At 33.4% G+C, this 23,903-nt stretch overlaps 1 pseudogene; it reads left to right on the forward strand.

Moving 5' to 3' along the window:
- Positions 1–1,606: 1,606 nt before the first annotated feature.
- Positions 1,607–10,557, forward strand: LOC140853080 (uncharacterized; annotated as a pseudogene).
- The last annotated feature ends 13,346 nt before the right edge of the window (positions 10,558–23,903 follow it).

Below are 23,903 nucleotides of genomic sequence, written 5' to 3' on the forward strand. Positions count from 1 at the left end.
AGGCTGTTTTAAACACTTCTCAGTAATTACTGAAAGTAATTGGAAGTCATTCCTTGGGAAGCTATGGCCTTTCCTTTTTGCTCTTCTGTGATCTCCCTCTACTTGGAACTCCGTTGTGAAAGCACACCAACCCATGCAACTAATAATAGCAGCATTTGATTTTTCATGCAAGAATAAGCTTCTTTGTGCACACCAACCCATGCAACTCTTCATCTCCATCACATCAATTCAGACTCCTCCATTGATACGTAACCATACTCTTAATTGCCATAATATATGCTCATCTATATCTTTCATGTCCATTTATTATCGCAAAATTTAATGTTCACCATTTTTGGAATTATAACTTTTTTTGGTTAATACTAACCATCAGCTACTTATTTTAATTGAATTAATGGTACAATATAATTTCAATATCAGAAACTATTGTGATAGTAAATGGACAGTTTTAAAAATTCCAATGAGATGGTCATAAGGTCACACGTTAATATGCTTCTATTGTTTCTATTTAGCAGCCTAATAACTATCATGTTTATAAACATTAAAAGCAAGACTCTTCATCTTCACCTTCACCTTTAGCAATTAGTTAATATTTAAAACATAACACTCAACGTATTGTGTCTTTTCTTCTCTGATGCTTCATTTCTATTGCTCATGCTTATGACAGAGTACCTTCATAGAACTCTTCAGGTAAGTTTGTTTCTTTTGTTGTATGTGTACATTCTCCTTTTTTCTCTATTCTTTTGTATTTTTTTAATAAGAAAAGAATATCTATGTTACAAACAAATGTATGGAAAATTCTTATCTATGGTCAAAGTGTTCCAATATAGAGTGAATAACTCCAACAGAAATTCAAATCTATGTTCAAATTCGGTCATTTTCAGATCTAAAACTTAATTGTAGATGCATGACCTAAAAAGCAATCACCCACACCTTCATGTATAGGCTTTTATAAAATAGTTTAATTGATTTCATATTTTTTATCACAAACATTTTCTGCTGGATGAGATCCTGAGAATCTGAGACTTTATTTGTCTGATTGTATTAATGAATGAAAACTTTATGAGTCTAGCAGATATCATAGAAAATCCATTAATGGAGCATATTAGTCTGAAAAAAGAAGGTTGAGGAGGGCAATGATTAGGAGCGAGAAACGTATGCGAGCAGCATCAGGGTTTCATGGTAGTCACATTTCTATATTTTCATGCTTTATGACAATAAAGTATCTGAATATCTACTGAAATGTAATTCTATATGTATTCAGATATTAGAAATCCTTCAAGTCAAGGAATAGAAAATTTATCTATTTTCAATTGCAGTCCAGGTCTGACATCAGTTATTAGATCAAGGATTCCTTTGAATGATGTTATAAATGGTAAACATAAAAACTTTCTCATGTTATTATTCTTCAAAAATATTATTGTTAATCTTATTAACATCTGTGAATATTTTAATGCATACAGTTCATTCTTCTTTCACAAATGAAGTCAATTGTACCATTAAATCCAAAGGAGTCGAAAATAAATCTTTAGAGAATGCAATTGTGAAAATACATAACCACCATCTACCATCTACAACATGTGCATCGAGTGCGGTTTTGAACAGGATGGCTGCTTCAACATTGTCTTCTCAATCATTGATGGATGTCAATGTTCAGAATTCAAATCAAATGAATGGTCAGTAAGTTTTTGAAACTCTACTTTCCTCAAAGATAATTTATTCAAACAAAGTAGTCCTCCGATGAATTCTGGAAAGCACATTATTAAAAAAAGAAGGATGCTACATACTATCAAATCTAATGGGGATAATTAAGAGGTATTTTTGAAATGGAAAAAAAATAATAATGTTCATAATCTGAATCTGGATATCAATGATATTGATTTATCTTTACCTGGTATTAAGAATCTATTATCTAAATCTTTTTTTATCATTCTTATTTTGCAGTTATAAAGTACAAAATTTAAATTTAGCATATTACTTTAATAATATCTTTTAGGTTGCATTGTTGTGTAGGGACTCATGTTACATATGGAATCAATAGCATTAACACAGTTAGCATTACTCAAGGTAAAAGATTATTTCATGACTATTGACTATAAAAATCAAACAATGACAAGAGAAGATTTATTTAGATACATACTATAGAAGAAAGATACATACTATAAGATCTGGCCAAGATTTATGGTATATATATTGACAGATTTGAGATATAATAACAAAATAGTTGCCACCACAGTGGATAGATTAAGAGAAGATTTATTTATAAACATCACACAAAAGGAGAGTTAAAAAAAAAAAAAAAACACACACACACACACACATACACACACTAGCCCAGCGAGGATAGATTTGAAGGATCAACTAAATTTGCCATGAAAATGGATAAATCCATGGAAGATTTATTTAGAAATACCAGAAACATAGATTGAAGAATAAAAAAAATTAACTAGCATTAGGAAACTGCAACATTAGGATTGCCAACCATGTTAAAGCTATTTTGAGCATTGCAGTATTTGTTTAAGTATTCTTCTATTACACATTTTTTCATTCTTTTTATCTACCTTATTTGAAAGTTAAAAATATGTAAGAAATACTTCAAATTAACTTATAGAGAAAAATAAACAAAATATGATTGGAAAATAGGGTTACCGTTGCGAAATTTCTTACAAAGATGAATGGAGCAACCCAGTTTGCAGTACTGAATGGCTATCAAAAAAAGCTGGTGGAAATTATAATTTTTAATACATATGGTGTAGCACTCCATATTAGTCTCACATCCAACCCAATAACTCGAGCAGTTCAGATAGTCTTGAGAACACTTAACTTCACAATAGGTTTGACTCTTTGTTGTTGAAAGCTGTAGCACCAACAACATGAGCAAAGCAAGTGCAAGAACACTTTTCAACTACATTATCACCAATGAATTTTTTGTGCTTCAATTTCTCTAACTTCTCTAAAGTCACTCGATATTGATTGCTTATGCAAGACTTTACAGAGGGATATTTCTAGGGTGGTGGAGAAATGGTAGAAAAATAAATTTTTTTTCTTACAAAATGCATGGCTAATAAAATAATCAAAATTTATCTTTTATTCATTGGTTGATGTATCTTATTTATCTCAAATCTGCCAATCTATATTTCATAACTGATTTTCATCACTTCTTTTACTTTTATTTTTAGTGTTTGCCATAATCCTTTTCTTTCATGTATTAAAAACTATTTATCTTGATAGATGAAATAAAATGGGTTCGTTAGGGCAATGAGCCTTGCAAATTGAATTTATACCTTCATATTTTTTATTGTTATCATTATTTTTGGGATAGCCTAATAATTAATACATTATATTCCATATAGTGAGGACAATGATCAGGAGTGAGAAACGTATGCGAACAACATCTACATTTCAAGGTAAACATGTTTCTATATGTTCATGCTTTATGACAATAAAGCATTTGAAAATTTACGTAAATATAATTCTATATGTGATCATAGAATGAAAACTATACAAGTCAAGGAACAGAAAATTTATCTATTTACAATTGCAATCCAAAACTGACATCAGTGAAGAGATGGAGGACTCCTTTGAGCGATGTTTCAAATGGTAAACACAAAAACTTTCTTATTTGAGTATTTCTCAATAACATTATTGTTAACGTCAGTTAAATCTGTAAGTTTCTTATGAGATTATTCTTTGATTGAGTGATATTCCATACGTAAGCTATGCCCAAGTGGCTCATTATCACAAGTTTATCAATCATTTTGAATAACATTGTCTTCTCATTAGTCAAAGGTTAATGTGATAATTTTTCTGTATGTAGGTGAAAGCAATAATATTGAAGATAGGAATAACACCAATGGTGTAGTACAAGATGCAGTGGGTAATAACTTTAACACCCTTGCTTATTTATTTATAACTTTATTCACCATTGACCAACCATTTCTTTAATAATTTTTTTTACTTCTTTAGTCATAGTTCATCACTTTCCATAATAAATTCATCATTGTTTTAATATATAGGAAGTAATCATACTGGTGACAATGTAGGACATAATGATAATAAACAATTTGAAGAAACAGCCAGTGGTGAAATCGACTATACTGCTATTCAAAATGAAGGTATGTCATTGTTGTCACATTAACTGACTTTATTTACAAATAAATCATTATATATCATCTGAGATTAAAATTATTCATTTAATAAACAAACAGAATATTGGGACATTGGAGATCCGGAATGGGAATGTGAATTTTGCAGTGCATTGATGTGGTATGAAGAAAGAATAATGAAGCATTATAATGCAAAAAAACCAAAGTTTTCCCTATGCTGTATACAAGGAAAAGTTCAGCTTCCTTTGTTACGAGATCCACCTGAAACTTTGAGGGCTCTTATGCAAAATCAAGATGATAAGAGCAACCATTTTATGAAGAATATTCGATCATACAATATGATGTTCTCTTTCACATCAATGGAGGAAAAAATTGATAAAAGTATGAATGATAGAAATGGTCCCCCTGTCTTTAAATTAAGTGGCCAAAATTACCATATGATTGGAAGTTTACTGCCTACTCCAGGATCATCTCCTAAATTTGCTCAACTATACATATATGATACTGAAAATGAGGTGTCAAATAGAATGAAGACTATGAGGTACGTACCTTTTTAAGAATATAGGATTTGATACTCTTTTTATCATAATTATGTATTTGAACCTAATAATATATTCTATTTTTTGTATGAAATAGTTCGGATGGTGATTCAAATTCATTGCATGCTGAAATTGTTACTGATTTGAAAGATATGCTTGATGAGTACAATGTACTGGCCAAATCATTCAGGATGGTTAGAGATAGGTATCAAGAGAAAGACGAGTCCAATGTTAAACTATGGCTCATCAAAAAAAGGGGCTGTGATGGAAGGAGATATAATATTCCCACTATATCTGAAGTAGCTGCACTAATTGTTGGAGATTTTGAAAGCTCAGCTGGTGATAGAGACATTATAGTTGAGACACAATCTGGATTATTGAAGTGAATCACTGAATTGAATCCTGCTTATCTTGGCTTACAATACCCCTTGCTATTCCCTTATGGGAAGGATGGTTATAATGAGAATATCCAATTTTGAGATTCAGATAGTGGTTCTTCCAGAAAGAGGATAAAATTATCTATGAGAGAATTTTTTGCCTCAGAATTCAGGATAGAAAGAATGAAGCTCCTACTATATTGTATTCTAAGAAGTTATTTCATCAGTTTTTGGTTGATGCCTATATAATGATTGAATCATCGAGGTTGAAATACATTCGATCTCATCAAAATAATTTGAGAGCAGATATGTACAAAGGACTTACAGAAGCTGTTTTGAGAGGAGAAACAAATCCTTCTTCAAGAGGTAAACGTGTAATACTTTCTTCATCATTTACTGATGGTGCTCGATACATGATCCAAAACTATCAAGATGCCATGGCTATATGCAAGTGGGCTGGCTATCCGGATCTATTTATTATATTTACATGTAATCCAAACTGGTTAGAGGTTCTCAAATTTGTTCAGCATAAAGGCCTTAAACCTGCTGATCGTCCAGACATTCTTTGTAGGGTCTTCAAGATTAAACTTAATCAGTTCATCAAAGATTTGAAGCAAAAAAATATTTTTGAAAGAGCTAAAGCTGGTACATCTAACTTCTTTATACATGTTTTCTCCAACATCCACTTTATACTACTATTTACATATTTTTTCTGAAGTATTTGAATTCTTTATATACATTCATGATTAGATTAATCCAAAATTAAAATAAAATCTGAATGCTTTCTATTTCCAAAATGAAAGAAATATAATGAATAAACCTTATTTACATATTAGAGATCATATTCTTCTGTGAAGTATTTGTGTGTTTTGTGCCCCCAACCCAACGTCTCCAAATCAATAGGACTAAGTATCCCGTTCTCAGACCTCAATGGGACCAATATTTTTGTTTACCGTTCTTTTGTTTTTTTTCATGTATTTTTTGAACTGTAAAGCTATGGCAACTATAAGTTTTTATTGCATTTCTATAACTTTTGCAGTTGTTTATTAGTTAGTATTTTACAGAAATAGATTTCAAAAATTTAAATAAGTAAACACTTGGTTGAAAAGGTGAGAAGTAAATCTGTGAACAATAATATTTTTTTTTTGGTTCATTCTTTAGCGGCAAGGGTAAGGTTTGATCATAATGTTTGAAATTTAACAAATAAAATACCTACTGTGTAAAGAAGAAAATATTATCTTCTCTTTATCTACTTTTTTTTTTTTTTTTTTAAAAAAATTGATGAGCTACTGACTCATGAGTAGTGAATGAGTAGAGAAAATGGGCACATAAAACTTTCCCATTCCAAACCCCACATACAAACAACTTACGCTTGCCTAAATATAGAAAAAGACTAAAACCCAAAGTAATTATTTTCTAAACAACCCTTTATTCTTCTTTGACATTCTCTTCTCTCTATAAAATCATTTTTTGAATTGAGAAAAAAGAGCAATGGTTTGGGATTACTGATGAAAAGGAAAAATTCTAAAATAAATCATCTGTGTATCTTTCAGTTTGTAAATAATATTCAACCAAGATCAGATAGAAGATATATTTAAAACACCAAGTTGTCTGATACAGCTAAATTCATCAATAATAAATTTGATGAAACAATAAAAGCTAAAACTAAAAGACCAAAGTAACATAGAAAAATAACTATTCTGCCTTCTCATGATATCTAAAGCTCTGGTAAGGTTAGTACCATTACTCAACCATTATACTAAATATACTAATAATTTTAAACTCTTAGATTTTATTGCGTTCCCAATATGATATAAACAAATTTGATTAACACATTGAACTCACCATAAGTTTTAAGTGTTTAATTAAACTATCATGTATAACCATCCAAAGACCAACCATATTTCATTTAAACAATTAGAACAACAGAAAACTCACTAGACATTGCACCAAATCTAATTACTAACAACAACAAAGAATAAAGTATAAAATCAGATAAAAACTAAAAAATAAAAATACGACCAAAGTACAAGTTTGATTCACATATAATGCAACATAACTGGAATTCCATTCTTACTAATTTGATTACTATGAATCTAAAGAAGCAATAGAATAATTTTTATGCCAACCCCGCAATATCTAATACTTTGATCTGTACTTGATGAGTTGTTCAGAAACTATTTCATCCACCAAAAGGTCAGAACCAGTGAGTTGGCTACCCTGATGTATTTATTATATTTACATATATTTTTTCCAACATCCAGTTTATTAGACAAATTTATGAATTTTTTCAATAGTCTTTGAATTGTAAATATGCATTCATGTTGTATTTCTCTAATTTTTTTTTAAAAATTATTGATTAGTTGTAACTTATAGATCATATACATTTAAATCTTCATTAGTCTAACATTCATGCATATTGTATAATACATAATCCAACTTAGATAAATTCATTAAGATGCACATATATATCATTATATTTGATGAAGGTAATTTTTGTTAATTTGTAGTGATATACACTATTGAATTTCAAAAGCGTGGTTTGCCACATGCTCATATTTTAGTTTTTCTGCATGCTGAGGACAAATATCCTACTGGTGAAGATATCAATAAAATCATATTAGCTGAGATACCTGACCAAGAGTTTTATCCAAAGCTATATGAACTTGTGAATAATTTTATGATCCATGGTCCTTGTGGTGCTTCCAATCCACGTTCCCCATGTATGAAGGATGGAAGATGTTCAAAACATTTTCCTAATTAGTTCAAAGGCTACACATCTATTGATGAAGAAGGATATCCTCTTTACAGAAGAAGGGATAATGATAGAACTGTGGAAAAGAATGGTGTTATTCTTGACAATAGATATGTCGTTCCATATAATCCATATCTTCTCTTGAAGTATCATGCACATATCAATGTTGAATGGTGCAATCAGTCAAGATCAATAAAATATCTTTTCAAATATATTAACAAAGGCCATGATCGTGTTACTGCAGCTTTTTATCGAAGTCCTGAAAATCAAGAAGAAGCAGATGAAATAAGTATGTACTATGATTGTAGGTACATATCTCCATGCGAAGCTGCTTGGAGGATTTTTGGCTTTGATATCAATTATAGAGATCCTCCTGTTGAACGGCTATCCTTTCATCTACCAGATGAGCAAATGGTTGTATTTGGTGATAAGGATCCAATTGATTCTATTCTAAACAAATCTGGAATCAATCAGTCAATATTTTTGGCATGGATGGAGGTCAATAAAAAGTATCCGAAAGCAAGAGATTTGACTTATGTAGAATTTCCTACTAAATTTGTATGGAAACAATCTGAGCTTCAATGAACTCCAAGAAAACGTGGGTTCTCTATTGGTAGAGTATTTTATGTCCCTCCTGGAAGTAGAGATATGTACTATGAGAGAATCTTACTTAATATAGTAAGAGGTGCCACGTGTTTTGAAGATATAAGGACTATCAATGGTGTTAGATATCCTTCATTTAAAGAGGCTTGCTATGCATTAGGCTTGCTTGATGATGACAAAGAATATATTGATGGCATAGCAGAGGCAAGTTTTTGGGGTACTGCAAATTACTTGAGAAGACTCTTTGCAATGTTATTATTGTCAATTTCTTTATCAAGATCTGAATTTATTTGGAAAAACAGTTGGCAATACTTAACGGAAGACATCCTTCAGAGGCAAAGGACTCTTCTACATCATGACAGTATGGCATTATCTATTTTTTCATTTATCATTTTGATTACTTAAAAAATTTACTTTGTATTTTTATTGCTGTGATTATATGGTTATAGGAAAAAAAAACTTAATGCTATTGCCATATTATCTAAAAGAAAATGTGTTCTTTTACTATTTCAGGTTTGCATTTGAGTGATGATGAATTAAAAAATTATGCACTTGCGGATATTGAAAAATTTCTTCAAAGTAGTGGTAAAAGTCTTCGTGATTATCCTCCAATGCCTTTTCCAGATGAGATGATCCTTTTAGTTGCTCAGAATTGGCTTATTCATGATGAGCTTCGTTATGATAAACTATCTTTGGTTGAAGAGCACAAAAAGCTTATTTCCAGTCTTACAACTGAATAAAAAGAAATCTATGACACGATTATGAATGCTGTTGCTAGAAATAAATGTGAGATTTTCTTTATTTATGGTTATGGTGGCACTGAAAAAATATTTATTTGAAAAATTCTATCTGCTGCTTTACGATCAAAAGGTGAGATCGTGCTCACAGTAGCATCAAGTGGAATAGCATCTCTACTTCTTCCTGGAGGGAGAATGGCACACTCCAAATTTGGGATCCTTTTGAATGCAAATGAAGACTCAACTTGCAATATTAGACAAGGAAGTCCATTGGCTGAATTGATAGCTAAGACTAAGCTTATTATCTGGGATGAAGCTCCTATGATTCATAAATATTGTTTTAAAGCTTTAGACAGAACTTTAAGAGATATTCTCAGATTCACTAATCCAAATAGTTTGGAACAGCCTTTTAGGGGTAAAATTATTGTGCTTGGAGGTGATTTCAGACAAATTCTCTCTGTCATTCCTAAAGGTAGCAGACAGGATATTGTACTTGCCACCATCAACTCATCGTATCTTTGGTCTTTTTGTAAGGTGCTGACTTTAACTAAAAATATAAAGCTCCAAATAGATGGTTTTAATTCTAATTCAAATGAAATAAAAGAATTTTCAGACTGGATACTGAGTATTGGAGATGGGTTAGTTGGTGGGCCTAATGATGGTGAAGCAGTCATTGAAATTTCGGATGATCTTTTGATAAAAGAGTCAAATAATCCACTTGCAGCCATTGTAGAAAGCACATATCCATCTTTTTTGAAGAAGATGAAGGATCCAAACTATTTGCAAGAAAGAGCAATACTTGCTCCCACTCATGATATTGTGGACTTGGTCAATGAATTTATGCTTACGTTGGTTCCTGGTGAGGAAAGAACATATTTAAGTTCTAACACCATTTACAAAATAGATGAAAATCATAATACCCCTGATGATATTCACACACCTGAATTCTTGAATAGTATTAAATGTTCCGATCTTCCAACTCATTGTTTAAAGTTCAAATGTAGGGTTCCTGTAATGTTGTTAAGAAATATAGACCAATTTTCTGGATTGTGTAATGGCACCAGATTGATGATCACTCAATTAGGCACTCATGTAGTTGAGGTCAAAGTTATTTCAGGCAATAATATAGGACAAAAGGTCTTCATTGCTCACATGACTTTAACTCCATCAGACTCAAGATTACCTTTTAAATTTCAACGTAGACAATATCCCTTGACAGTTTCATTTGCTATGACCATCAATAAAAGTCAAGGTCAATCTCTTTCTCATGTTGGATTATATCTTAGAAGACCTGTCTTTAGCCATGGTCAGCTTTATGTTGCAATATCCCAAGTTAGAAGTCGAAGTGGTTTGAAAATATTAATCTGTGACAATGAAGGGAAGATTTCATGTAATACAACTAATGTAGTGTATAAAGAAGTCTTCCAAAATTTGAGATAGGTAAGTATTTTCTGACATCTCTACTAATATATTTTCAGTACTTAGTTGAGTATGTAATAATTTCTAATAAATACTTTCTTTATTATTTATTTGCAGGAGCGTTCTTCTAATGTTTATAAATACTGGCATATGATGAAAACATTCATCATCATAGTAAAAAAATCTTTATGCTTCAGCTCAATACTTTTTGTTTCAAATTCTTAAAGCTAAATTCATACCATCTTGCTTGATTTAACTTGGTCTACTATTTTATTGTTTTATGTAGTATCTTCCAATCGAAAGTTTAGCTGCTTTCAACAAGGTAACTACTGACTTATTGTGTACCGTTGACAACCCTGTAATATAGCATGAAAGAGTATGTTGAAACTTTATTATTATTTTTATATAACTTCAGAAAGAGAAATTTTTTGATTTTTCTAATACGTGTATGCTAACAACCATGCAGGATGATGATCAGGAGTTAGTTATTATCAAGTTGGAAAATTAAAAGGCTTTACAGTTTTCACTATAATGGCTTTCTAAATGACTGTAATTGCTTTTTCAATAACATCTTTGTGCAAAATAATTCAAAGATAATGGATCCAATTTCTCATTGAACTACCTAAATATGAGAAAGGAAGTAGAAATTGAATGTAATGCAATGTAAAAATAGTGCAATGTATTCAAATCGCTCAGCTTTTTTTTTTTCTGATTAGCATGAACAAAAATTTCTTCTTACCTATTTTTTGTGTAAGTTTGTACTGTGAAGCATAAAGCTACATATGGACCTTCTTTCCAAAGATCTATTTTGGTAGTCCATTAACTGGTAATGGCCTTCTTGAGCAATGTCCTATTATAGCCTTATCTATAAAAATAGGAGAGAAAATATGATTTTTCAAGTCTTTAATCTAGATTTTTTCTCTAGAATTCTTAGTAATTCTCACTCAACTTAGTGGTGGCGGCCACTAGAATAGAATGCAGATCATAAATTCAATCATGTACCGTATGCATTAGAGTTAAGAAATTTTATTTATAGGTTGTTCCTAGAGTCTTTTGCTATAAACTGAAATTTCTTTCATGCATTATTGGTTAGAAAATAGATAACACGTAAAATGCCAAAATTCAATAGCATTTCTTTGCCTAACATACTTACATGCTATGTATTCTTTTATTAGATAAGTTGATTTGATACCTATCCCAATTTCTTTCCTTTATTTGTCATTTAGTCTTCAAGATTAAAAGATATAGGTGATGTCTTTGATAATATTTGCAAGGATATGCCATAAAAAATTTTATTTTCGAAAAAATTTTTGTATGATATTGACAAAAAAATATTCAACATCAACAAAAGTTGAACTGTTTATTTTATTCTAACAAATACCATCTATTAAAAGCTAATTCACATTCTTTTAAAATCTATGTGTGTTCTTTATTCTATATATATCTACCTATTATTCTTTATTTCTATATTTTAAATTTAATATATATAAATAAAATTTATTAAAAAAATAATAAATTATGTATAAATAATTATAAAATTATTAAATTATATATAGAATAAAATCTATGTGCACGATGGCACGATCGCCGTGCCTCCCCTTCCTCTCTTCTCCTCCTTTCTTCCCATGCCCGTGTGCATGATCGCCGGCGACCGAAGTCGCCGGATTTTTTGGAGAAAGAGATTCGGTCCCTTTTGAATGTGTGGGCGTCGGTGGCCGCCGCCGGCCACCGGCTTGGACTTCCTCTTACCGCAGGGTCGCCCCTCCTCCTGCCGACGGCCGCCCATGTTGGTTGCACCACCGGTCGGCCGGCCAATAGGGAATTGTGAGATCCCCTGTTTTGGCTCAATGGAAGCCCACGGGAAGAAGAAAAGAAAAAGAAGAAGAAGAAGAAGGAAAGGAAAAAGAAAAAGAAAAAAAAAGAAAAAGGAAAAAAAAAAAGAAAAGAAAATATAAAATAAAAAAATAAAATAAAATATGAGAAAAATTTTCTCTCTCCCCTCTTTCTCCCTCTTTCACTCTCTATTTTCTCTCTCTAAAAAGAAAAAGAAAAAGAAAAAGAAAGGAAAAATATATATATAATAATAATAATAATAATAATAATAAATACATATGAGAGAAAGTTTCTCTCATCTCTCTCTTAAGTCTTTCTCTCTCCTCTCTCTACCTTCTCCCTATATTTTCTCTCTTTAAATTTTCTTCCTATTTTCTCTCTCTATACCTTTCTCTCTCATTATGGATTTTGTCTCTCTAGGGTCATTCTCTCTCTCTGATTGCATCACAGACCCTAGGATAAACTTGAGATGAAAATATGATGATCTGAGACTGCTCCGAAATTCGTGCAGTAGATTGGATCCCGATCCGATCCTTATTCGAAATTGATAATATCAATCATGGTTAATCCATATTAAGTCACCCTGATATGACCTCTGATGATCTCAATCATGATTGTCACTTTTGAAAGATACGAAGATTCTCTCTCCACTTTCTCTCTCTACTTTCTCTCTCATGACTGACTTTTTCTCTCTAAAAAAGATCTATGAATCCTATATCGAGTCATCCCTTCATCTTTTAGAAGCTCATATTGACTCTGACAAGATGATCTGAAGTTGCTTTGATATCTGTGCTGTATGTCAACTTCATTTGGTCATATCAAGTATTTTTCAAACCCATTATTAAAGAACCTTATTGATTGATCTTGACCTTAATTTGATCTATGCTTCACGATTTCTTGATCAAATCACTTAAATCTGACCCTCGGATCAGAGATCCTGAATTACCCTGGTATCTGGATGGACCGACACATCCGGACAACAATTCTCTTTCCTTATGATTTAATCTTATTATATTTATGGAATAGAAATTGATGATGATTTGATATTTTAAATAGGATTAGCTGATTCTTTTAATAAAGTCTGAAGATCTAAGATGAACGAGGTAAGTGGATTTTATGCTCCTTATTTATTTTTAAATGATCATGCTTTTATGTAAAGAATTGCTATTGATGAAATCATAATTTTTCATAAAATAAGGATCGATATATGTGATATGAAAAAGCATGTTTTATTATGAGCATTGATTTCATGAATATGTCTTATAAAAATAGCATGATTATGAAGCATGAATTTTATTATTTTTCTATTTATGTATATGTATGTTTTAAGAAAAAGATAAAATAATTTCAAAGGCTCTCAGATAGCTATGAATGAATCCCTTCGGGAAGGTCGACATCTGGAGCTAGCATCCACACGAAACATGGTCCTGCCAGCGGGTATAAAGTTGGCACATGAATTAAGAACTCTGTCGATTAAGAAACATGGCCCTGTCACGGGTATAATAGTGATCTTAGCACGAATATCTGTGAGCAATATTTTGAAACATGATATGAATACATGATGAAAATGATTTATGATTCATAATTATGAAATATACATGATTTATGCATACATGATGAGCTTATAACTTGTTTTATTGTATGCTCTATGAAATATTTATTTTTGCAATAATTATTATTTGCTAAATGATGCATTATCATAGAAAACTTATGCTTGATCTGCTAAGGAAGCGGAAGTCTACTTACTGAGCTAGTGTAGCTCATATTCTTTTTGTTTTCTTTTTCATGTACAGAAAAATAAGGCTAGGACCGAAGGAAAGAGAATCCAGGCTTGAGGATCAGCAAAGAAGGTTTAAAAATTTGCTCTAGAAATTCAGTTTATATTTATGGATTGTAGTCATTATGAATTTTAAGACTTGAATTATTTTATCTTTGAATTTAGATGCTCTGAACCAGTTTTGGTTTAATTAAATATTTGAATTGAACTTTATTATTACATTTATTTGTGATACACCTGTTATTATATTTAAGAAGATGAATTTTGGCTTCGTGTTATCGTGGGTCCATCCCTCGGTAGCATGGCCGTGTTATGTTCCGAGTTTGGGGTGTGACATTTTATGGTATCAGAGCTTAGGTTATAATCTTTTGGGATTATGATATAAATAATATAAATGATTAGGATATGATAGAATAATATCAGAGCTTAGGTTTAAGATCATTGAGATTATAAAGTGATATCAAAATTTTATGTATGATCAATAGGATGTGACCGAGTGGAGTATAATGGATAACATCAGAGCTTAAGATTATGATCATTAAGGACGTGATAGAATGATTTAAAGTTTAGATTATGATCACTAGAGAATATGACTTAAGTGGTATTTAAGCTTAAGGTTATCATTATTCAGGATTGTGACTTTAGTGATATGTGAACTTGAAGCTAAGATCATGAGGAACATGATAGATATAAAAGAAAAGATTCAATAATTTGATTTCGAATCAATAGGTATTATGATGAAATTTATGCATAAGTGGCATATAAGGTCTATAATAGAATTGACGAGTTATATCATAGATTTCAATTAGCAAGGTTGACCTGAGTACGAGAAGTGCTGACCCTAGAATGAAGTGGAAGGTATTGATATATTATGTTAGGTATATTTAATAATATTGGAATGCTAAACCTATATGGATAAAGGATATGATAATTTTGCTGATTTTGATGTTAATTTCTTTGCAAAGAAAGGTTGGTTTGAAAGTTGTCTAAATGATTGTAAGGTAAATCGAAGGTTAACTCAAATTAATTCTAGACATATTGGATTCTTGAGGGGTGGTGAAGCTTATGTAATAAGTTCAAACATAGAAGGTGTGTGAAGATTTAATTTTGATATGCTATACCTAAGAGATAGTAATAACAAGAAAATCTTAAATTTTACCCCAAATTGTATATGAAATATGAAAGTTGGATCTATCTTTGATTGATTTAATATACAAAGATATTTTTATTTTTTTATAGATTTAGATAATTTGATAAATTGAGATCAGAGTGCGCAGCAAAAGTATGGTGGTCTGAATTGATTAGAAATATTAATCCTTTAAATCAAAAGATATTATGAAATACGTTAGTTATAAATAAGGAAGGATTTTACTGATAATAAATGGATGCTAGAGAAAAAAAAAATCTATCTGATCAAGGAAAGACTCAAAGCAGCATAGGATAGACAGAAGAGTTGGACAGATAGAAAAAGAAGAGAATTAGAATTTTACTTTGGTGATCATAATTTTTTAAAAGTATCACCTACAAAAAGTATCATGAGGTTTGGGAGACATGGCAAGCTGAGTCTGTGATTTATTAGACCTTTTGAAATTTTGAGTCGAGTAGGAGATGTTGCTTACGAACTAGCTTTACCACCAGAATTATCTAAAGTGCACAATGTCTTTCATATTTCACCACTAAAAAAATTTGTACCTGATCCAAATAACGTGATAAAGTATGAGCCATTGCAAGTTCATGAAGACTTAACCTATAAAAAAAAAATTTCCTTCGAATTATTGATCGAAAAGAGCAAGTTCTAAGACGACGCATTATTCCATATGTGAAGATTCACTGGAGTAATCATGAAGAGAGAGAGGCCACATGGGAGCTTGAAGATGATATAAAGACGAGATATCCACACTTATTTAAAAATGAAGGTATGTTAAATTTCGAAGATGAAATTTTTTTTTTAGGGGGGTAGAATGTGATCACTCGGCCCAATTGGGCCTAGAATCAATCCACAGTCCAGAAAAAAAAAAAAAAGGGGAAACAGAGGAGAAGACTCCCGAAGGGAGTCTTCTTTCTCCTCTCACCGGCTCCCAATCGGAGTCGGAGAGCCCCCCCTCTGGGTCTATTTAAGGAGGAGAATCCTCCTCTCTTCCTCTCACCGAAGATTCGAGATCCAGTCGACGGCAATCGTCGAAAAACCACCGCAGAGACCATCCCTGTGCCATCCTTTTTGCTCGTCGAAAAAGTCTCGCCGGCGTCGAAGGTGAGCCTCCTCCCCTTCCTCTCTTCTCCTCCTTTCTCTCCATGCCCGTGTGCACGATCGTCGACGACCGGAGTCGTCAGATTTCTTGGAGAAAGGGATTCGGTCCCTTTTGAATGTGTGGGCGTCGGTGGCCGTCGTCGGCCACCGGCTTGGCCTTCCTCTTGCCGCAGGGTCGCCCCTCCTCCTGCCGACGGCCGCCCATGCCGGTTGCACTGCCGGTCGGCCGGCCAACAGGGGATTGTGAGATCCCCTGTTTCGGCTCAATGGAAGCCCACGGGAAGAAGAAAAGAAAAAGAAGAAGAAGAAGAAGGAAAGAAAAAAGAAAAAGAAAAGAAAAAGGAAAAAGAAAAAAAAAAGAAAAGAAAAGAAAATACAAAATAGAAAAATTAAAAAAAAATAGAAAAAAAATAAAATAAAATAAGAGAAAAATTTTCTCTCTCCCCTCTTTCTCCCTCTTTCTCTCTCTTCTCTCTCTTTCTCTCTCTACTTTCTCTCTCTAAAAAAAAAAGAAAAAGAAAGGAATATATATATATAATAATAATAATAATAAATACACGTGAGAGAAAGTTTCTGTCATCTCTCTCTTAAGTCTTTCTCTCTCCTCTCTCTACCTTCTCTCTATATTTTCTCTCTTTAGATTTTTTTTCTATTTTCTCTCTCTAGATCTTTCTCTCTCATTATGGATTTTATCTCTCTAGGGTCATTCTCTCTCTCTGATTGCATCACAGACCCTAGGATAAACTTGAGATAAAAATATGATGATCTGAAATTGCTCCGAAATTCGTGCAGTAGATTGGATCTTGATCCGATCCTTATTCGAAATTGATAATATCAATCATGGTTAATCCATATTAAGTCACCCTGATATGACCTCTGATGATCTCAATCATGATTGCCACTTTTGAAGGATACGAAGATTCTCTCTTCACTTTCTCTCTCTACTTTCTCTCTCATGACCGACTTTTTCTCTCTAAAAAAGATCTATGAATCTTATATCGAGTCATCCCTTCATCTTTTAGAAGCTCATATTGACTCTGACAAGATGATCTGAAGTTGCTTTGATATCCGTGCTGTATGTCAACTTCATTTGGTCATATCAAGTATTTTTCAAACCCATTATTAAAGAATCTTATTGATTGATCTTGACCTTAATTTGATCTATGCTTCACGATTTCTTGATCAAGTCACTTAAATCTGACCCTCGGATCAGAGATCCTGAATTGCCCTGGTATCTGGATGGACCGACACATCCGGACAACAATCCTCTTTTCTTATGATTTAATCTTATTATATTTATGGAATAGAAATTGATGATGATTTGATATTTTAAATAGGATTAGCTGATTCTTTTAATAAAGTCTGAAGATCTAAGATGAACGAGGTAAGTGGATTTTATGCTCCTTATTTATTTTTAAATGATCATGCTTTTATGTAAAGAATTGCTATTGATGAAATCATAATTTTTCATAAAATAAGGATCGATATATGTGATATGAAAAAGCATGTTTTATTATGAGCATTGATTTCATGAATATGTCTTATAAAAATAGCATGATTATGAAGCATGAATTTTATTATTTTTCTATTTATGTATATATATGTTTTAAGAAAAAGATAAAATGATTTCAAAGGCTCTCAGATAGCTATGAATGAATCCCTTCGGGAAGGTCGACATCCAGAGTTAGCATCCACACGAAACATGGCCCTGCCAGCGGGTATAAAGTTGACACATGAATTAAGAACTCTGTCGATTAAGAAACATGGCCCTGTCACAGATATAATAGTGACCTTAGCACGAATGTCTTGAGCAATGTTTTGAAACATGACATGAATACATGATAAAAATGATTTACGATTCATAATTGTGAAATATACATGATTTATGCATGCATGATGAGCTTATAACTTGTTTTATTATATGCTCTATGAAATATTTATTTTTGCAATAATTGTTATTTGCTAAATTATGCATTATCATAGAAAACTTATGCTTGATCTGGTAAAGAAGCGGAAGTCTACTTATTGAGCTAGTGTAGCTCATATTCTTTTTGTTTTCTTTTTCATATACAGAAAAATAAGGTTAGGACCGAAGGAAAGAGAATCCAGGCTTGGGGATCAGCAAAGCAAGTTTAGAAATTTTGCTCTAGGAATTCAGTTTATATTTATGGATTGTAGTCATTATGAATTTTAAGACTTAGATTATTTTATCTTTGGATTTAGATGCTCTGAACCAGTTTTGGTTTAATTAAATATTTGAATTGAACTTTATTATTACATTTATTTGTGATACACCTGTTATTATATTTAAGAAGATAAATTTTGGCTTCGTGTTATCGTGGATCCATCCCTCGGTAGCATGGTTATAGATATAGAAAGTGGGTAGCATATGATATGATAATAATATAGATATATGGTGATAGGACTCAAATAACTTCAAAATATAGGTGGTTATAAGAAATCTAGTAAATTCGGGAAGTCATTATCTACCTGGCCACCTAGATATTTTATTTAAATAATAGATAGGTGGCATGCACAAGGGGAGAAAGGGGCCCACTGGATCTCTCCCCACTTGTCTAATTAATGCCCTCTCTCTCTCTTAATTAATGCTCTCTCTTTCTCTCAATTAATGCTTTTTCTCCCTTTCTTCAATTAATGCTCTCTCTCTCTCTGTCGGTCATCTACCCTAATTTCTCTACAAAAAAGCCTATAGAACCGTCAAAAGAATCAAGAGAAAAAATATAAAAGAAGGAGAGAAAAAAAACTACTCTCATCGAGTGCCTGATAATTATCTGATCCTGATCCCGATCTGATATGTAATGGGTGTAGTGGTAAAAAATTTTGATCCCTATGACTTCTTATTTTCTCTATGAAGCAATTCTGTGCCAGCTAGTCCTACAAGAAGAGGGTGGCTCCTCAGTCGATTTTATATGGATTGATGTCCTTCATCCTGGGCAAATATTAGATACATGCATTAAAAAAAGTAAAAATAGGATATGAGTACTGTCAAAATTATTTTTAATAACATTCAAAATATTTGATCATAAAATAGGTCAATTACAATTTGATAATTTTCTTTATTTGAGTCAGAGAAAATAGCTCGGGTCGAAAGTGGATAGCATATGATATGATAATAATATAGACATATGGTGATAGGACTCAAATAACTTCAAAATATAGGTGGTTACAAGGAATCTAGTAAATTCTGAAAGTCATTATCTACCAAAATGGCCACCTAGATGTTTTATTTAAATAATAGATAGGTGGCATGCACAAGAGGAGAAAGGGGCCCACTGGATCTCTGCCCACTTGTCTAATTAATGCCCTCTCTCTCTCTCAATTAATGCTCTCTCTCTTTCTCTCAATTAATGCCTCTTCTCCCTCTCTTCAATTAATGCGCTCTCTCTCTCTCTCTCGATCATCCATCGAGATTTCTCAATAAAAAGCCGGTAGAACCATCAAAAGAACCAAAGAAAAAAATATAAAAAGAGAGAGAAAAAACTACTCTCATCGAGTGCCTGATAATTATCTTATGCCAACTCTAGAGCTTTCGACATGCTTGAGCTACTGTAAGATTCGAGAGTGATCCTAATCTCGATCTTAAATGTAATGGGTGTAGTGATAAAGAAGTTTGATCTCTATGATTTCTTATTTTTTCTATGAAGCAACTCTGTGCCAGCTAGTCCTGCAAGAAGAGGACGGCTCCCCAGTCGATTTTATGCGGATTGATGTCCTTCATCCTAGGCCACATCTCATTCTTCATCTATCATACCCGAACTATGCTGACCATCTTTAGATCGGCCATATATTGATCAAATCTGAACCAGACCGACCATCTCTAGTTCGATCAGACGTCGACTAGAATAGGATAACATCATTTTGATCATTAATTATTTTCTTTACTGTTATTCCAAAGTTCAACCTGACTTAGACATCGGAGTGTCTAGTCAAAACTAATTTGGTTGTGTACAAATTCGCAACTCCAAGATAGATTATCTTCCATCACTAGAATCGACCAGCATCCTCCAGACCATCCAAGCTGGGTCGGATTTTTGTAACAATAGAATGGTATTAGATGGAGGCCTAAAACTCTAACTTTTCCTTGTATCTTTCCTTATGTTCTCCTATTATGAGTCAACCCTAAATGTAAAGCAACAAAACCAATCACCTCGGACCCATCAAATTGTAGCAAATGCGAGGTGACTCGGCCATGAAATCGAGCCCTCGGCCAACTGAGGGATGAGGGTAACCCAGATAGGGACCCAATGCTTCTCATATTAGATACGAATCGAGCAAATGCCAACCTCGACTAACCGAGGGAGAGAGGATAACCTGAACGGGGATCCTCACAAATCGCTTCTCATACTAGAAATGAGTCGAGCTAAATACCTGGCAAGTCGAACGACCCATCTTTTTTGACGAGGGGAACCAAGCACCGAAAGTAAGAAGAGCGAAAGCCCAAGCTTCGACCATTCAAAAAATATCTCACTACAAAACTAGGATGCCCGAGCCAGCTTGCAAAAGTGAGGAGAGCAGAGGCCCAAGTTTCAGCCATTTGAGAAGGAAATACATCAAATCATAACCAACAAGTGGAGGGGGGATCCGAGCCGACATCAAATATAGGCATTATAAAAAATAAAAAATAAGGTAAGAGCACCAACCTAATTATTTTCAATAAGATTCAAAATATTGGATCATAAAACTAATTAATTGCAATCCGATTATTTCCTTTGTCTGAGCCAAAAAAAATTGCTTGAACTCGAAAGTGAAGGGCATATGATATGGTATGGTAACAATCTGAATACGTGGTGAAAAACTCAAATAAATTCAAAATGTGGGTTGTTATAAAGAATCTAGCAAATATGAGAACTCTTGGTGTACCAAAATAATCATCCAAAAGTTTTGTCTAAATAATAGCCATATAGGGTGGCATGCACAAGTGAAAAAAAAAAAATGGAGGTGGCTTATTGAATCTCTCCCTATTTGACTAATTAATGCCCTCTCTCTCTTTTAATTAATTCTTCCTCTTCTTCTCTCCGATTAATGTTCGCTCTCTCCTATCATCCATCATGATTTCTCTATAAAAAGCCTACCAACCCATCTAAAAGATTAGGAGAAAAAATATAAAAGAAAGAGAGAGAAAAGACTACTTATCCCATTGATTGTCTAATGATTGGCCCATGTCGGCTCTAGGGCTTCCAACGTGCTTAGGCTAGTACGAGATCTGGGAGTGATTTCAATCTTGATCGTAATGAGTATAGTAATAAAGAAGTTTGACCCCCATGACTTTTTGTTTTCTCCATGAGCAACTCTGCACTAACTAGTCTTACAAAAAGAGGGCTACTTCCTACTTGGTTCCATCCAGGTTGATGTCCTTCGGCCCTTGGGCGATATCTTGCTCTTCATCGATCAGATCCAAACCAAATTGATCATCTCTAAATCGGTCATATACTGATCAGATCTAAATCAAACCGACTATCTCCAACTCAATCAAATACCGATCAGAACAAGATAACACTATTTTGATCATCTATTATTCTCTTTACTATTATTTGAAAGTTAGACTTGACTTAAATATAGGAGGGTCTGACCAGAGCCGATCCAACAGGCTTGTCCATTCTTTTTATATACAGATTTGTAACTCCAAAATAGATTATCTTTCACCATGTGGATTGACAAACATTCTCCAGACCTTTCTAGCTGGAGCTGATTTTGACAGCAATAACTAGGACTCGAATCCATGCAGTTGCGCTTATTGTCCCCATTTTTTTATTAATAAAGAAAATCAATCATTGGATATATGAAAGGTGAATGGTCTCAAGCAGGTTTAGCTTCTCAAGAAAAGATGAGAAATGAAGATAACAAACATTTTGACTTCTTGGTTCTTTCACTGGAACGGAAGATACGTGAGTTTTGATGGATAACTCAAACATGTAAACTTATAGCCAGCAAATCTCTCTCTCTCTCTCTCTCTCTATATATATATATATATGTGCGCGCGCGCGCGAGAGAGGAATTATCAGTCAGTTCTTTCTCTGGTCCTCAGTTTCCATCGCATCTAAAGTGACATTTCTCTCCTAAAATTTTCGCAACGCTAAATTGCTCTGGTCATGGTAGTGGGTTCACATGCTCCATAGCCTAATTTCCAGTATTTCTTTGGCGGCTGGGTTCTAGAGCAGTGTTGTTCAGACGAAGAAAATGTTGGCAGCTTGAGAGTCTCCAGCCAAACCCAACAGACATTACATCAAATGTCAAATGGCAGACCTCACTAACAGTGCTGTTCCGTTAAAAAAAAAAAACAGCAGGTACCACCATCCTGTGGTGCTCCACCTCTCAAAAAGATAGGTGCTTTACATCTCTCCTTATAAAGAGCAGTCTCAGCCAACGCCACCTTTCTTGTAGCATATGGGACGTCAATAATAGTTCCACCATACGAATAAAGCTTTCAAGCCAATGGCAAAGCCATGGCATAGATAAAATTGTCTATGACTGAATGTGTACTATGGCCTTCTCTTTTGTCATTTCCAGCCATTCTTTTACTTCAATCTAGGTTGAAAAAAAGCTTTGATTTGGATCTGATCAGACTTACAGATCCCTTCTAGACCATGCATGCTAAATTCTGTGGTCCCTATAACAATGTTACTTGGATGGCAAATTATGCATGTCATGAATTTGTCGCAGTACGCTCATGTCCTCTCGCATTTAATGTCAGCCAGCCATCCATCACGTGCTATAGCTAGCTACCAATGGATTTTGACACAATTATGCAACAAAATGCCATTGGCATGGTCCTCACACCTTCCTCCACCAACCAAGAGCGTTCTATCATCATAAGGTGGGCTATGTTACCAACTTGGATTCCTGCCATCGTCATTGAACAAAATATGACAGTTTGTTTATGAGGGGTAAAGAAAGTTATCCATACAGTTGCTGCATCTGATCATGGCCTTGATTCATTTTCTGAATTTCTATAGTCGAAGCAGGGACGATGAAGCTCAGCTACATATCGTAGTCCTATATCAGCTGATAAGGGGGTGCAACCTGGGTTTATAAGCCTTGGCCAGTCCTCCACCCAATAGCTTAAGCTTTTCAGACTCTGAATTCGCAATATACAGCTAGTACACAACTGACAGCTTTCACAGATTTTGAAAATAATTGGGCCAAGAGAGAGAGAGAGAAGGGGGACATAAACAGTGATTGCTTAAGGGGTCCCCATGGACATGGCCTCTTGTGGGGCGCCAACTATTCTCTTTCATCACCCTGGGGAGATCCGATGCAAAGAGCGGTGACGGTGAGCATGTGCCTCAACTTGTCTATTGCAGAGATCTGTCTTCTGTCATCCCTTATGTTGAGTGGCACAATTGATGCTTGGGTTTCAGACAAGAAGACAGGCGAGCCTCCTCATGTCTAACTCAAGGATGGAAATGAGAGTGATAATTAAGAATCCTCTATAATTTAGATTGAATACAATCTCTTTTGTCTCCATCTCTTCTTATAAAAAGTGGGGAC

The sequence above is a fragment of the Elaeis guineensis genome, chromosome 13 (assembly GCF_000442705.2).
Source record: "Elaeis guineensis isolate ETL-2024a chromosome 13, EG11, whole genome shotgun sequence".
NCBI classification, from domain to species: domain Eukaryota; kingdom Viridiplantae; phylum Streptophyta; class Magnoliopsida; order Arecales; family Arecaceae; genus Elaeis; species Elaeis guineensis.